At 43.9% G+C, this 17968-nt stretch overlaps 1 pseudogene; it reads right to left on the reverse strand.

Moving 5' to 3' along the window:
- Positions 1-8623: 8623 nt before the first annotated feature.
- LOC121477089 lies at positions 8624-9924 on the reverse strand (annotated as a pseudogene).
- Positions 9925-17968: the final 8044 nt, after the last annotated feature.

The raw sequence follows: 17968 nt of genomic DNA on the forward strand, positions 1-17968 counted from the left end.
TCTGGCTTTTTTATCTGGGTGCTGATTAAATGGATGTGTACACTTAGTGAAAATTCATCAAGTTGTACAATTATACTTTGTACACTTTTCTTGGCTGGGCTCCCTGACCTGTCTAGAGGTTCATCTGACACACAGCTACCTGGGCTGGCCTCTGCTGGGGTAATCCAGGACACTCAGCTCTGCAACAAGTGCCTGTCATTCACCACAGGCCAGCCCAGGCATGTTCTCAGGGGGATGGCAGAGGTGCAAAAAGGGTTGTTCCCGATGGTCAAGACCATATCAAGCCATCATCGCTGCTACCATTCCATAGCTGCTACTTGCCAAAGCAAGTGAAATGGTGGAAACTAGAATCAAGGGGCGGGCAGGTTATTCTACTCATGGTGGACAAGCATTGCACAGTTACATGGTAAAGGGCATGGATGGATACAGGGAGAATGATCCACACAATCTCCCACAGTGTGAGAATAAGAAGCCTGAAGTTGATGGCAATATAGTGAAACATATACAATATTTGAGAAGTACGGGGTGCTTTAAGGGCACAAAAAAAGGGAACATCTCAAGTTTTATCTCATATTCAAATTATTCATGAAAAAATTTATGCATGGACATATCCATTCCAGACTACGAACTTCTTGTATATGCTCCATTTTCACATTTCCCCCAGCTGCTGGCATAATGCCTTGCATAAAATAGGCACTTGAACATTTGTGACATTAATGCTCTACCATAAAGGTAGTCCTATTTATCTCAGGCTCCAGAGGAAAAAAGAGACCCACATATGTAGCAATCCTATCTTTATATTTTATAGTCATTTCAGTGAGCTCATAATCTCTATTCATAGAATAGTCTCTCCTGTCAAGTGAAAGGCTGGAGGAGTTCCAGCCCAGTGATTGAATGGTGGGATCATTCAAATTTTGAGTGCTCTTTTTTTGAGTGGGTACCTGGTGATGGGAGTCTTCTCCATTTTAAAACATCGTGGTAAAGTAGGGGCACCTGGGTAGCACAGTTGGTTAAGTGTTCCACTCTTGGTTTGGGCTCAAGTCGTGACCTCAGGGTTGTGGGATCAAGCACCACCATGGACTCTGCACTCAGCGAGGAGTCTGCTTGGGATTCTCTCTCCCTCTCCCTCTGCCCCTCCCCACCAACTATGTATCCCTTCCCAATAAAAAAAATAAATCTTAAAAAAATAAAATTGTGGTAAAAAATATATATCATGAAATTTACCATCTTAACTTTTAAAATTTTTATTTATTTTTAAAAGATTTTATTTATTTATTCATGATAGACACAGAGAGAGGAGAGAGAGAGAGAGAAAGAGAGAGAGGTAGAGACACAGTCAGAGGGAGAAGCAGGCTCCATGCAGGGAGCCTGACGTGGGACTCGATCCCAGGTCTCTAGGATCACACTCTGGGCCGAAGGCAGGCGCTTAAACTGCTGAGCCACCTGGGCTGCCCCCATCTTAACTTTTTTTAAATAAAGACTTTATTTATCCATTTGAGAGAGAGAGAGAGAGCAAGCACACAGGCGAAAGAAGAAAGGGCAGATGAAGAGGAAGAAAGAGTCCCAAGCAGACTCCGGCTGATTGCGGAGCCTGGACCCCAAGATCACAACCTGAGTCAAAATCTAGAGTTGGATGTCTAAATGACTATACCACCCAGGCACCCCATCTTAACTTATTTTAAAGGTGCAGTTCACTGGCCCTAAGTACACTCATATTATTGTGCAACCACCACCATCATCCATCTCTAGAACTTTACCTTCCCAAACTGAAACTCTGTACCCATTAAATAATAACTCTCCATTCTCCCTATGCCCCAGTCCCTGGCAGCCACCACCTTACATTTTTGTCTCTATGAAGATGACTGGTTTAGGTCCTCATGTAGGTGGAATCATACAGTCTTTTTGTGACTGGATTATTTCACCAGCATTCTGTCCTCAAATTTCATCCATGTTGTAGTTTGTGTCAGAATTCCCTTCCTTTTTAAGGCTGAATGATATTTCATTGTGTGTATGCACCACATTTTGTTCAGCCCTTCACTTACTGATGGGAACTTGGGATGCTTTACTTTTGGACATTGTGAAGTGATGTGGTCCTTTTACATGTGAAACAAATTCCACCTAGGTATGGAAACCAGTGCAGTAGGAACACTCACAGCATGCCCTGCCCCATCCAACATGCCCTGGGCAGGAATTTTCTAAAGCAGCTACAGGTCCCTTCCCACAGCAAACCAGCAGAGACCTCATTAACACCAGGTACCCCATACCTACGTTCTCTTGTAGACCTACCCAATCCAACATACGCTTAACAGGAGTCCATCCAAAGCAGAGCCACAAGCCGGGCAGTGAGCAAGCTGCCTCAATGGGTCAGCACCACACTGAAGTGACTCCTGCCCAGGGGAAGGGGGAAGACAACCATATAGCAGTTCAACTGTCAGCCCCTAGCAGTGGGCTGAGGGAAGACATCTAGTCTGCCTGCAGACCCTACCCACCAATGAAAGATTTTCAGGGGGACAACACAGGGAAAGTACCCTGAAATTTGGCGCTACTGCATCTATGGCAAACACTTGATCTGACTCAACTCAAGCCTAAGGTGTCCCCAGACTGGCCCACTAATACTATAGGGACCAAACCCTCCCCACAAGAGGCAAAGAGAACCACTGCAGACGACTGAACTGACGACTGAGGCAAAGGTGACTCAGCTACAAGAGTGGGGCCCACACAATACAGGTAGGAGACACCCTAGAAGAGCCAGGTTCTGGCAAACAGGATATTGCACTATGGAGTACCATAAAAGCTCTTCTTCATAAGGCACTACTTGCAAGAGGAGACGTAGCTGACTTTCCTAATACTGAGAAACAGACACAGAGATTTAGATAGAATGAGGAGACAGAGGACTATGTCTTAAGTGAAAGAACAGAACAAAATTACAGTACAAGAGCAAAATAGAGAGAAGTAATATGCCTGATAGGGAATTTATTTTTTTTAAGATTTTATTTATTTAATTGAGAGAGAGAGAGAGAGAGAGAGTATGTGTGTGTGTGTGTGTGTGTGTGTGTGTGAAAGAGAGAGCATGAATGGGAGGAGGAGCAGACTTCCACATTCAGCAAGGATCCCCTCATATGGGACTCAATTCCAAGACCCTGGGATCATGACCCAAGCCAAAGGCAGATGTTTAACCGACTGAGCCACCTAGGCACCCTCTGATAAGGAACTAGAATTTAAAGTAATGGTCATAACGATACTCACTGGGTTTGAGAAAAGAGTAGAAGACCTGTGTTTGCATTGGAAAAAAGGGGGAAAAAAGGAAAAAAAAAAAAAAGAAAAGGGAAAAAAAGGAAAAAAAAAAAAAAGAAAAGGAAAAAAAGGGGGAAAAAAAGAGTAGAAGACCTCAGTGAGATCCTCAATAAAGAGACAGAAAAAATGAAAAAGAACCAATCTGAGATGAAGAACTCAGTAACTGAAATTAAAAATACATTAGATGGAATAGCTAGTGGGCTAGAGGAAGAAGAACAGATTAGCAACCTGGAGGACAGAGTAATAGAAAGTAATGACGTCAAATGGGAGAGATAAAAAAGAATAAAAATGAGAAGAGATTAAGGGAACTCAGTGACACTATCAAGCATAATAACATTTGCATTATAGGGGTCCCAGAAGAAGGGAAATAAAAGCAGGCAGAAAATGTATTTGAAGAAATTATAGCTGAAAAATCCCTGAATCTAGTGAAGGAAACAGACATCCAGATCCAGAAGGCACAGGGAGCCCACAGCAAAATTAACCTAAGGAGATCCACACCAAGGCACATAGTAATTAAAATGGCAAAAGAGAATTTTAAAAGCTGCAAGAAAAAAGAAAACAGTTACATAGAAGAGGAAATCCCATAAGGCTAGCAGCTGATTTTTCAACAGAAACTTTGCAGGCCAGAGGGAGTGGAATGATACATTCAAAGTGCTGAAAGAAAAGAAAACTCATGGGATGCCTGGGTGGCTCAGCGGTTGAGCATCTGCCTTTGGCCCAGGGCATGATCCTGGGGTCCTGGGATCGAGTCCTGCATCGGACTTCCTGCAGGGAGCCTGTTTCCCCCTCTGCCTGTGTCTCGGCCTCTCTCTCTGTGTCTCTCATGAATAAATAAATAAAATATTAAAAAAAAAACCTGCAACCAAGAATCTCTATATAGCAAGACTATCATTCAGAATAGGAGATAAAGAGCTTTCAAGACAGACAAAAGGAATTCATCACCACTAAACCAACCTTACAAGAAATGTTAGAGGGGATTCTTTAAGTGGAAAGGAGAGATGATAAGCAGGAGGAAGAATATTAGGAAGCATGAAAGCAGTAAAATTAAGTATATCTATAAAAATCAGTCAATAAATTCACAAAATTAAAGGATGTAAAGTAAGACACCATATACCCAAAACATGGTGGAGACAGGAGTAAAAGTTTGGTGCTTTTAGAATGGGTTTAAACTTAAGCAACCATCAACTTAATAGAGGCTGCTCTATGCTTAAGATGCTAATTTAAATCTAAAAGTAACCACAAATTAAAAACTGTTAATATATATGCAAAAAAAAATAAGAGTATCCAAGTATATCACTAAAGAAATCCAGCAAACTGAGAGAAGTGAGAAGGAACAGAGGTGATCTGCCAAAACAACCACAAAACAAGGACCAAAATGGCAGTAAGTAAATACCTATCAATAATTACTTTTCTTTTAAAAGATTTATTTATTCATGAGAGACACAGAGAAAGAGACAGAGACATAGGCAGAGGGAGAAGCAGGCTCCAGGCAGGGAGCCCGACGTGGGACTCGGTCCCAGGTCTCCAGCATCACACCCTGAGCCAAAGGCAGACACTCAACTGCTGAGCCACCCAGGTGTCCCCGATAATTACTTTAAATGTAAATGGACTCAAGGCTCATTGAAAGATATCGGGTGATGGAATGGATGAAAAAGCAGGACCCATCTATATGCTGCCTACAAGAGACTCATTTCAGACCTAAAGACACCTGCAGATTGAATGTGAAGGGATGGAAAAGCATTTAACATGCAAACAGAAGTGAAAAGAAAGCCAAGGTAGCAATATTTATTTATATCATACAAAATAGACTTTAAAGTAACTGTAATGAGACAAAGGAGGATATTACATAATCATGAAGGGAACAATCCAACAAGAGGACAACCGCTACAGGGGGAGGAGTTAAGATGGCAGAGGAGTAGGGGACCCTAATTTCGTCTGGGCCCTGGAATCCAGCTGAAGAGCTATCGCATCATTCTGAACACCTGTCAAATTAACCGGAGCTCTGAGAAAAGACTTGCTAGAATAGAAATAGAAAAGTGATCACTTTTTGCAAGGTGGGAGGTGTGGAGACGTGAACCCAAGACAGTATGTCAGAAGACAAACCGCAGAGGGAGAGAGCCTCCGTAAGCCAGGCACTGGAAAGTACTAGAAGCAGCAGAGCACAAGGGTTGAACTCTTTAAAGTCTGCCTGAAAGGTGCTTAGGGGGCGAGGTGGAGTGGGAATCCCAGGTGGGACAGCATAGTCTCAGGATCCCCCGGATCACAAAAAGAATGGGGGTGCCTGAGTGCTGCAGAGTTCCCAAGCACTGGAGCGGGGAAGCCAGCTGAAAACAGCGAGTCCAGGCTCCGGCTTTCTGCTTGGTGTTGCCATAAAGTGGGAACTGAGGCAGGGCTGGGCAACTGCTTTCCAGCTGGCGTCCCTCCAGAGGCAGAACCGCAGTGAGGCCTCCCTCCCATCCCTGGGAGGAGCGGCCCAGGCGTGTGCTGCAGGAGTCCCTAAAGTTTAGAGACTCCAAATAGGGTCACATGCCTGAGATAAAATGCTCCGTGTCAGGCCGGGTGAACACAGAGTGGGGAAGGACACCAGGGAGACCAGGGTGCCTGACTCTATGAGGGCTCACCGAAGAGTGAAGGGCCGAACTTCCAGCTCTGGGGCTGGAGACTGGGCTGCAGCCTTGTTCATCCCCCCACCATCAGTGCTGAAAGCCCTCAGCCCCATAGTACAATCTGGGGCTGCTTACACTGCGCCCAGTGTTGTAGCAGGGGCAGTTCTGCTGGGACAACAATATCTAAGAATCAGGACAACAGGCCCCTCTCTCGCCAGAAGACCAGCAGAAACATCCAGCTAATACCGAGTGTACCCCTCATAGAAGGCTGTAGAACTCCAGCTCTTGGGGAAAACAGTATATGGCATTTGTGGGGTTTTTCTTATTATTCTGTAGTCTTTTGGTTTTATATTTTTTCCTTTTCAGCTGTTTTCTTATTTTATCATTTCTTTTTTTAAGTCTTTTTAAATTTTCATTCTTACATTTACATTTATATATATATATTTCTCATTTTTGGCTTCCTTTCATTGTATTTAATTTTATTTTTGTGTATGTGTGTGTGTGTGTGTGTGTTTCTCTCTCCTATTTTGGGGTCTAGTTTCTTCTAACAAACAGACCAAAATACACCCAGGATCTAGTTTATTGTTCTGTTCTATTTCTTGTTTGACTTTCTCTCTCTCTCTTTGTTTTTTGTTTTTGTTTTTGTTTTGTTTTGTTTTGGTTTTTTTGGTTTCTGTTCTCTTCTGATTTGTTTAGTGTATAGTTTTCTGGTGCCTTGTTGCTATTTTTGTATTTTCTCTCTCTTTCATCTGTTCTTTTCTGGACATAATGATGAGATGGGAAAACTCACCCCGAAAGAGAACAGGAGGCAGTACTCACTGCCAGAGATTTAATCAATATGGATATAAGTAAGATGTTGGAACTAGAATTTAAAACAATTATAAAGATACTAGCTGGGCTTGAAAAAAGCATAGAAGACACTAGAGAATCCCTTACTGGAAAAATAAGAGAACTAAAATCTGATCAGGTTGAAATAAAAAAGGCTATTACTGAAATGCAATAAAAAATGGAGGCTTAACTGCTAGCATAAATGAGGCAGAAGAGAGTCAGTGATATGGAAGACAAAATGATGGAGAACAAGGAAGCTGAGAAAAAGGTAGATAAACAACTACTGGATCATGAGAGGAGGATTCGAGAGATCAATAATACCATAAAGTGAAACAATATTAGAATAATTGGGGGATGCGTGGGTGGCTTAGCAGTTGAGTGCCTGCCTCCGGCCCAGGGCCTGATCCTGGAGTCCCAGGATCGAGTCCCACATCGAGCTCCCTGCATGGAGCCTGCTTCTCCCTCTGCCTGTGTCTCTGCCTCTGTGTGTGTGTGTGTGTTTGTGTGTGTCTCTCATGAATAAATAAATAAATTTTTTTAAAAAAATTAGAATAATTGGAGTTCCAGAGGAGGAAGAAGAGAGAGAGAGAGAGAGAGGAGGTTTATTTATTTATTTATTTATTTATTTATTTATTTATTTTTGAGGGGAGGTTTATTTAAACAAATTATAGCACAGAACTTCCCTAATCTGGGGAAGGAAACAGGCATCCAAGTTCAGGAGACACAGAGAATCCCTCTCAAAATCAATAAAAATAGGTCAACACCTTGACATATAATAGTGAAGCTTGCAAATTTCAGAGATAAAGAGAAAATCCTGAAAGCATCTTGGGACAAGGAGCTCTTAACCTGGGACTCCTGGGTGGCTCAGTGGTTGAGCACCTGCCTTCATGCCTGGGGCATGATCCTGGAGACTCAGGATCGAGTCCCACATCGGGCTCCCTGCATGGAGCCTGCTTGTGTCTCTGCCTGTGTCTTTGCCTCTCTCTGTGTGTCTCTCATGAATAAATAAAAATGTAAAAAAAGAAGCTCTTAACCTATAATGGTAGAGATATAAGACTGGCAGCAGACCTGTCCACAGAGACCTGGCAGGCCAGAAAGGACTAGCATGATATATTCAAGGTGCTAAAGGGGGAAAATATGCAGCCAAAAATACTTTATGCAGCAAGGCTGTCATTCAGAATAGAAAGAGAAATAAAGAGCTCCCAGGAGAAACAAAAACTAAAAGAATTTGTGGTCACCAAACCAGCCCTACAAGAAATATTAAAAGGGATCCTTCGAGTGAAGAGAGAGCTCAAAAGTAACATAGACAAGAAAGGAACAGAGACAGTACACAGAAACATTGACTTTACAGGTAACACAATGGCACTAAGTTCATATTTTTCAATAATTACTCTGAATATAAATGGGCTAAATGCTCCAATCAAAAGACACAGGGTATCAGATTGGATAAAAAACAAAAAAACCCAAGACCCATCAATATGCTGTCTACAAGAGACTCATTTCATACCCAAAGACACCTCCAGATTGAAAATGAGGGGGTAAAGAACCATTTATAATGCTAATGGACGTCAAAAGAAACCTGGGGTAGAAATCCTTATATCAAATAAATTAGATTTTTTAAAATTATTTTATTTATTTATTTGAGAGAGAGAGTGAATGAGGAGAGAAGCAGAGGGAGAAGCAGACTCCCTGCTGAACAGGGAGCCCGACATGGGGCTTGATCCTAAGACCCCAGGATCATGACCTGAGCCAAAGGCAGCCACTTGACCAACTGAGCCACCTTGGTGCCCCCAATTTTTAAAATCTAAAAATTAGATTTTATTTTATTTTATTTTTTGACCTCTGAACTTTTTATTGGCCTCCTGCTCCTCAAAGGGTACCCTGTTTCTGCTGCCTCAACGCCTCAGAATTTTGGTGTTGTTGGTCTCAGACACCACCTTGCTGTCCACGATCTTGTGGGTGGTGGTCTTCTGGATGGTCTGTCTGCAAGGAGTTGCTGTTGTCCAGGGCATCAATAAGACTGAAGACCTTCCCATCTTCCAACAGGTGACAACAGTAGGTGGCAATCTCAGCCTCCAGCTTGACCTTGACTTTCAGCAGGGCCTCATATTCCTGGGCCTGGCACTGCCCCTCTGCCAGGCTGGGACAGCTCTGACTCCAAGTGCAGCAGGACCCCATTGAGCTGCTCCATCTGCATCGCATAGCAGGTCTCGACCTCCCTCAGACTGTTCTCCAAGCTGGCCTTCAGGTTTCTCATTGAGTCCAGGTTGATCTCCAAGGACTGGGTGGTATGTCTCTGCTCCATGAGGGTCATCTCAGCTTCTCTTATCTCAGCGGTCTGTGTGGTGACCACCGTGGTGCTCTCCTCGATCTGCTGGGACCAGTACTTGTCCAGCTGCTCCCAGATCTTCTGAGCCAGCTTGTCATACTGGGCCCAGATATCTGCCATGATCTTGCTGAGGTCCTGAGATTTGGGTGCATCCAGCTCCACTGTCAACCCAGAGTCGGCGATTTGGTTTTATAGATCCTTTACTTCCTCCTCGTGGTTCTTCTTCATGAAGATCAGCTCCTCCTTGAGAGCCTCGATCTCTGTCTCTAGCTGCAGCCCAGTGACATTGGTGTCATCAATGACCTTGCAAAGCCTATGGATGTCACTCTCCACAGATTGGCGCATGGCCACCTCCATCTCATACTTGACTCAGAAGTCGTCAGCAGCAAGACGGGCATTGTCAATCTGCAGAACGATGCAGGCATTGTCCACAGCACTGGCAAAGATCTGAGCCCTCAGGTCCTCAATGGTCTTGAAGTAATGCCACCGGTCTCTGACCTGGGGTCCCTTCTTCTCCAGGTGTTCCCGGGTTTTCATCTCCAGTTTCTGATCATCAGCCTCCAGGCTCCTCCCCCTCTCCAGGTAGGAGGCCAGGTGGTCATTCAGGTCTTGCATGGTCTCCTTCTCTCCCTGGATACCGTCTATGCCTGCCAGTCCCCCAACCATCCCTGCAGCTGGGCCTCCGAACCCCCAGCCACCCTGAAAGCTGGTGGAGCAGGATACAGAGATCTAGGAGCCCGAGCCCCCTGCACCTGCATAGACGCTGGCTGCACTGCTGCTGATTGTCTGGACCCGGTGGCTGGGTGACTGCCTGGAGCCCAGGGACTGGTAGTTGGAAGAGAAGGTGGAGCAGGTGGTGAAGCTCATGCTGTTCGGAGAGTAAGAAGGTGAGATGGGAACCCAGGACTCAGGCTCCAGCCAGTGACAAATTAGATTTTAAACCAAAGACTGGAATAAGAGATGAAGAAGGACACTACATCATAATAAAAGGGTCTGTCTAATAAGAAGATCTAAGAAATATAAATATTTATGCCCCTAACTTGGGGCATTATTATATATATATAAATATCCGTATTTATATATATAATATCAATTATATCAATTATATGTTATCAATTATATGTTATCAATTATATAAACCAATTGATAACAAAATTAAAGAAACACATTGATAATAATACAATAATAGCAAGGGATTTTAACACCCCACTCACAGCAATGGATAGAATATATAAACAGAAGATCAACAAGGAAACAAGGGCTTTGAACAACACACTGGACCAGATGGACTTCACATATATGTTCAGAACATTTTATCCCAACACAACAGAACACACATTCTTCTTGAGTGCACATGGAACATTCTCCAGAATGGATCACATACTGGGACACAAAGTAGGTCTCAACTGGTACCAAAAGATTGGGATTATTCCTTGCATATTTTCAGACCACAATGCTTTAAAACTTGCTCAATCACCAGAGAAAATTAGGAAGCAAGACAAATACATGGAGGTTAAAGAGCATCCTACTAAAGAATTAATGAGTCAATTGGGAAATTAAAGAAGAATTTTAAAAATTCATGGAAGCAAATGAAAATGAAAACACAACTCTTCAGAACCTTCGGGATGCAGCAAAGGCAGTCCTAAGAGGGAAGTATATAGCAATACAAGCCTTTCTCGAGAAATAAACAAACAAAAAAAGTCCCAAATATACAATCTAATCTTACACTTAAAGGAGACGGAGAAAGAACAGCATGTAAAGCCTAAATCCAGCAGGATAAGAGAAATAATAAAGATTAGAGCAGAAATCAATGAAATAAAAATCAAAAGAAGAGTAGAACAGATCAACAAAACTAGGAGCGGATTCTTTGAAGGAATTAATAAGATTGATAAGCCCCTAGGCAGACTTATCAAAAAGAAAAGCGAAAGGACCTGAATAAATAAGAACATTTTATTGGAGAGGAAAGATCACAACCAACACCAAAGAAATACAAACAATTATAAGAACATGTTATAAGCAATTATATGCCAACAAATTAGGCAATCTAGAAGAAATAGATGCATTCCTAGAGACATAAAAACTACCAAAACTAAAACAGGAAGAAATAGAAAACCTGAAAAGACCTATAACCAGAAAGGAATTGAAGCAGTAATCAAAAAATCTCACAACAAATGAGAGTCCAGAGCTAGAAGTCTTTCCAGGAGAATGCTACCAAACATCTAAAGAAGAATTAAAACCTATTCTTCTGAAGCAGTTTTGAAAAATAGAAATGGAAGGAAAACTTTGAAACTCATTCTATGAGACCAGCATTTCTCCTTGAGTTTGATTCCCAAACCAGAAACCCCAAAATTCTCCCAAAAGGGAGAATTAGAGACCAACATCCCTGATGAACATGGATGCAAAAATTCTCACCGAGATACTAGAGAGAACATACCTCAATATCATAAAACATGATGCATCACATCAACAAGAGAAAGGATAAAAACCAGATGATCATTTTGATAGATGCAGAAAAAGCATCTGACAAAGTACAACATCCATTCATGATAAAAATCCTCAACAAGGCAGATTTATTTATTTATTTTTTTAAAAAGATTTTATTTATTTATTCATGAGAGACAGAGAGGCAGAGACACAGGCAGAGGGAGAAGCAGGCTCCATGCAGGGAGCCCGATGTGGGACTTGATCCCAGGTCTCCAGGATCATGCCCTGGGCCAAAGGCAGCACTAAACCACTGAGCCACTGGGGCTGCCCAAACAAAGCAGGTTTAGAGAGAACATACCTGAACCCAATAAAGGCATATATGAAAAGCTCATAGCTAATATCATCTTCAATGGGGAACATCTGACTTTTCCTCTAAGGTCAGGAACAAGTCATGGATGTCCACTCTCATCATTGTTATTCAACATTGCCTGAACAATCAGACAATGAAAAGAAGTAAAAGGCATCCAAATTGGCAAGGAAGAAGTAAAACTTTTCCTATTTACAGATGACATGATACTATATGTGTAGAAAACCTGAAAGACTCCAGCAAAAACTACTAGAACTGATAAATGAGTTCAATAATGTTGCAGGATACAAATCAATATACAGAAACCCACTGCATTTCTATACACTAATAATGAAGTAGCAGAGAGAGAAATTAAGAAAACAGCTCCATTTACACCCAAAATAATTACACCCAAAATAATAAAATATCTAGGAATAAACTTAACCAACGAGGTAAAAAGACCTACACTCTGATGAAAGAAATTGAAGATGACATAAACAATTGGAAAGATATTCTATGCTCATGACTTGGAAAAACAAATATTGCTAAAATGTCTATACTACCCAAAACAATCTACAGATTTAATGCAATCCCTATCACAATACCAACAGCATTTTTCACCAAACTAGAACAAACAATCCTAACATTTGTATGGAACCACTGAAGAGCCAAAACAATCTTGAAAAAGAAGAACACAACTGATGGTATCACAATCCCACATTTTCAGGGATCCCTGGGTGGCACAGCGGTTTGGCGCCTGCCTTTGGCCCAGGGCGCGATCCCGGAGACCCCGGATCGAATCCCACGTCGGGCTCCCGGTGCATGGAGCCTGCTTCTCCCTCTGCCTGTGTCTCTGCCTCTCTCTCTCTCTCTCTCTCTCTCTCTCTCTCTGTGACTATAATAAATAATAAATAAAAAAAATTAAAAAAAAAAACAATCCCACATTTTCAGATAACTACAAAGCTTCAGTAATCAAAACAGTATGGTACTGGCACAAAAATAGACACATATTTCAATGGAACAGGATAGAGAGCCCAGAAACAAACCCAGGATTGATTGATTCATTCATTCATTCATTCATTCGAGAGAGAGACACACACACAGAGAGGCAGAGACACAGGCAGAGGAAGAAGCAGGCTCCATGCAGGGAGCCTGATGTGGGACTCGATCCCGAATCTCCATGATCACGCCCTGGGCTGCAGGCGGCGCTAAACTGCTGCGCCACCCGGGCTGCCCAAGCACCAGGTATTGTATGAAGTGTTGAATCTCTACATTGTATACCTGAAACTAATATAACACTGTGTGTTAACTATGCTGGAATTAAAATGAAATCTTTTAAATTAATTAATCAACTAATTAATTAATTATTTTAAAAAGAATTATTTTTCTGAGCAGATAAATCTGCCTGGGATCTTAGGAACAGGATAAGGCATTAAGCCAAACCTCATTGTTAACCCCAGGAACATTATCCAGAGTGTGGCAGGCACCATGATTTCAAAACTAGGCTTGTGGGTGGAAGGTCATAAGTAGACTGACATAGGATATTTCTAAGGTTGGCTCTTGCCTCCCTTCATATTTGTTTATGTCTGTTTTCGTTGATTCTGGGAACTTCACAGCACCATTCCAATATATTCCTTTTCTACTAAGGTTACCCAGAATTAGTTTCTGTTGTTTGTAACCAAGAACACTGACCAGCACACTGCAGTGACATCCTTTCGTGTGTCATTATTTTCAGACAAATTAAAACTTTAGTGTAATTCATGTGTTAAATCTATCCAATAGGCACGGATTAAAGAAAGATAATATTCATTGTTGAAAAGGATGTGAAGAGTAAGGTGCTGATGGGTTTTAATCTGGAACTCTGTTTAACGATTGGCAGTTTGGAGAGAAGATTCTGGATCATGATGGTGGTGACATAGCTTTTTTCCCCTGTTTTTTCTTTGAAAAAATGTTTTTAAGATTTTTTTTTAAAGTAATCTCTACACCCAACATGGGGCTGGAATTCACAACCCTAAGATCAGTAGTTGAATGCTCCACTGACTGAGCCAGTGTGTGTCCTCCATTTTTTGATTGTTATAAAAACACATAAAATTGTAAGCATTTTAAGTTTGCAGTGTTGAGTACTTTCACACTGTGGTGCACCATCGTCCATCTCAGGAATTCTTTTCATCTTGTAAAACTGAAACTCTACGCCTACCAGGTAATAACTTCCCATTCTCCCTTCCCCCAAACCCTAGCAACCACCCTTAAACTTTCTGTCTCTATGATTTTAACCACTCTAGGTACTTCACATAATTGAAATAATATATTTATCTTTTTGTGACTGGCTTATTTTACTTAGCATGATGAGGGAGACGCTTTTTAATCTCTCTGGATCCCCAATTAAAAACAGTGGGACTGCTGGGTGGCTCAGTGGCTGAGTGTCTGCCTTTGGCTCAGGGTGTGATCCCAGGGTCCTGGGACGGAGTCCTTCATCGGGCTCCTTGCATGGAGCCTGCTTCTCCTTCTGCCTGTGTCTCTGCCTCTCTCTATGTCTCTCATGAATAAAGAAAATCTTTAAAACACACACACACACACACACACACACACACACACACAAAACCAGAGCAACTGGGGTCAAACCCAAAAACCCAAGGATAATATTTATAACAAAACTAGGTGCTATGAACTGTTTGCCCCTCAAATTTATACACTGAACCCTAAACTCCAATATGACATTGTTTGGAGATAGAGCTTTTAGGAGATAATTAAGGTTAAATGAAGTCATGAGTCCCTAATACAATAGGATGGGTGGCCTGATAAGAGGGAAAGGTCTCTTTCCATGAACACACACCAATGAAAGGCCAGATAGGGACACCGTGGCCATCTACAAACCAGAAAGTGAGTACTCACTAGAAACCAGATCCTGCTGGACACTGATCTTGGACTTTCCACACTCCAGTACTGTGAGAAATAACTTTCTATTGTTTAAGCTACTCCATGACTTCACGGAGCAAGGATGTGACTTCTATACAAGGTGACGGTGCTTCCAGGAACTCCAAAATACAAGCTGGTGAGGACAGATGATTGGTAACCACGGACCTGCACGGTATTAGCATCTGTGCAGAAAGAAGCAGAAGGGAGGAAGGAGGCATCTAACAGATCTGAGAATAGGAATTCGTAGAAAGAGTCAACAGACATCCGCTGAGAAGCCTGACCATTTAGAGAACAGCAGCTGAACCTGGGAAGTTCTCTTGGCCTTTCCACCAGTGGCTGAAGGCCGGGGCAGGGCTTCCTTCCAGAGCAGGGCCTCGCCCGTGGGAAGGAGAAGGCCGGGGTGACAACCAAATGCAGAGGCGGGCGCGCAGGGGTGCGGAGCTGACCTCGCAAACCAGCTCGGGCTCATTTACAGGCCAGGTGGAGCCTGCGGAAGCTCCCGAGCCGAGCCGGGAGCAGAGTGAGGAGGCCTCTAGCTGGGAACGAAGAGCAACGTTAAAGACCAGCCGCAGGGATCCCTGCTGGGCTCAGCGGGTTAGCGCCGCCTTTGGCCCAGGGCGTGACCCCGGGGTCACGGGATCAAGTCCCGCGTCGGGCCCCCTGCAGGGAGCCTGCTTCTCCCTCTGCCTCTCTCTATATATAATAAATAAATCTTAAAAAAAAAAAAAAAAAAAAAAAAAGACAGCCTCCCAGGCGTCCTGCTCCTCCCCGCTCACTGTCCACCGGCGCCCATGGTTTAGAGACCGCGCTTGCAGGAGCTTGAACTCGGTCTTTCCCACCTGATGGCTTCGTGACCCCGGTCAAGTTCCAGAAACGCCACTCATCCCCAGGTGCAAGTGAGGAGTGAAGCCGCAGCTCGTGCGCGGGGACGAGCAACACCCCGGCCCGGCCGAGAGGGGGGCTCCGGGCCCGCCCCGCCTGCCAGCGCGCACACTCGCGCCCCGACCCACGCGCTCCCGCGGGGACCCGGGGTCCGCTCTTCGGGGGCCTCGGGGGGCGGCCGTGCAGAGCAGCAGCAGCGGGGCCGGGCCGAGCCAGTGGAGGCGGTGACCCCCGACGACCCGGAGCCCCAGCGCCAAGGGAAGAACCCAGCCAGGCCTGGAGGCGACAGACTTGCGGGCTTCTGTGCATGATGGCAAGCCCTGTCCCCTCTCTGAGCCTCAGGTCCACCCCCCACCCCCCCACCCCATGAAAGGGGTCGCCTAGAAGTCGGGGAGTCTCTTTTTTTTTTTTTTTTTAGAGAGATTTCATTCATTCATTCATTTATTCATTCATTCATGCTAGACACACAGAGAGAGGCAGAGACATAGGCAGAGGGAGAAGCAGGCTCCCTGCAGGAAGCTGGATGCGGGGATGATTCCCATCCCAGGACCCCAGGATCACACCTGAGACTAAGGCAGACCCTCAACCACTGAGCTCAACCACCCAGGCCACCCCAAGCCGGGGAGTCTTAACAAACTAGCAGACAAGTCTAGTGCCAGACTCGCTAACAGCCGGCTCAGTGGGTTGGACCCTGAAAGTGGTGTTTCTCAGAGGACAGGCTGGCTTGAGTGAACACCGCATCCTCTGAGCCTATAAGCAGGACAAAGATGGTTTTCGGTCAGGAGGCTGGCAGAGGGTCCCTTCAGGAGAGGGCAGAGGGCAGGGGTCAGCACCCCATCATCGCTCTGCTGTGAGAACACAGAATTCCCATCTTGGCCCTACTCCCTCCCCTCTCCCTTCTCCTCCCTTCCCCAACCAGCAGCCTCTGGGCTGCCTCCCCCCAGCCAGCTGGTGTATGCTCAGAAAATCCAAACTCATTGCCATGTGACTGGAGGGGGATGTAATTAAGAAGGCCCCTTTTATTTTGTTGAGGTAGTTTCCTTGTATTGTTAGTTTGTTAAGTGTCTTTAACTTAAATGGGTGTCAGTTAGTAAATTAGATTAGTTTTGTCAGTGCCTTTTTTATATTGAAGTGCTCCTGTGGTTCCTTCCCCTCCTTTTGTGGATGTGCTGTAAATTACATTAATACATTTTTGTATGTTGAACTATCTTTGCATTCTGGGAATAAATCCCATGCGGTCATGGTGTATAATCCTTTGCATAGGCCACTGAATTGTTTGCTAGTATTTTGTGGAGGATTTTTGCGTGGATGCTTATAGACATTTGGGTGTGTAGTTTTCTTGTGGTCTTTTCTTTTCTTTCTTTCTTTTTTTTAAAGATTTTATTTATTTATTCTTGAGAGATAGAAGGAGAGACAGAGCCAGAGACACAGGCAGAGGGAGAAGCAGGCTCCATGCACCGGGAGCCCGACGTGGGACTCGATCTCGGGTCTCCAGGATCGTGCCCTGGGCCAAAGGCAGGCGCCAAACCGCTGCGCCACCCAGGAATCCCTCTCTTTCTTTCTTTCTTTCTTTCTTTCTTTCTTTCTTTCTTTCTTTCTTTCTTTCTTTCTTTCTAGATTTAAAGACTTATTTATTCAAGAGAGACACAGAGAGGCAGAGACATAGGCAGAGGGAGAAACAGGCTCCATGCAGGGAGCCCGATGTGGGACTTGATCCCGGGACTCCAGGATCACGCCCTGGGCCAAAGGCAGACGCTCAACGGCTGAGCCACCCAGGGATCCCTGCTGTCTGGTTTTGATAACAGGGTAATGCCTTTGTAAACTGAGTGGGGAAGTGTTCCCTCCTTTTCAGTTTTTTGCAAAAGTTTGAGAAAGATTGGTATTCTTTAAATGTTTGGTAGAATTCACCAATAAAGCCGTTAGGTCCAGGGCTTTTCTTTGTTGGATTGTTTGTGTTTTAAGCAAAGTGTTACTCAAAACTTCTCAGCACCCTCTAGTTGTCAGATGTTGGGAAATTTTTTTATTACTGATTCAGTCTCCTTACTAGTTATAGTTCTATTCGGATCTTCTATTTCTTCATGATTTAGTCTTGGTGGGTTTGTGTTTCTAGAAATTTGTCCATTTAAAAAAAGATTTTATTTATTCATTTGACAGAAGGAGTGAGAGAGCACAAGCAGGGGGTCAGTAGAGAGAGAAGGAGAAGCAGATCCTGCACTGAGCAGGGAGCCCAATGTGGGACTCTACCCCAGGACCCTGGACTCATGACCTGAGCTGAAGGTAGATGCCTAACTGACTGAGCCACCCAGGTGCCCCAAATTTGTCCATTTCATCAATGTTACCCAA

The sequence above is a fragment of the Vulpes lagopus genome, chromosome 2 (assembly GCF_018345385.1).
Source record: "Vulpes lagopus strain Blue_001 chromosome 2, ASM1834538v1, whole genome shotgun sequence".
In the NCBI taxonomy this organism is placed as follows: Eukaryota; Metazoa; Chordata; class Mammalia; order Carnivora; family Canidae; genus Vulpes; species Vulpes lagopus.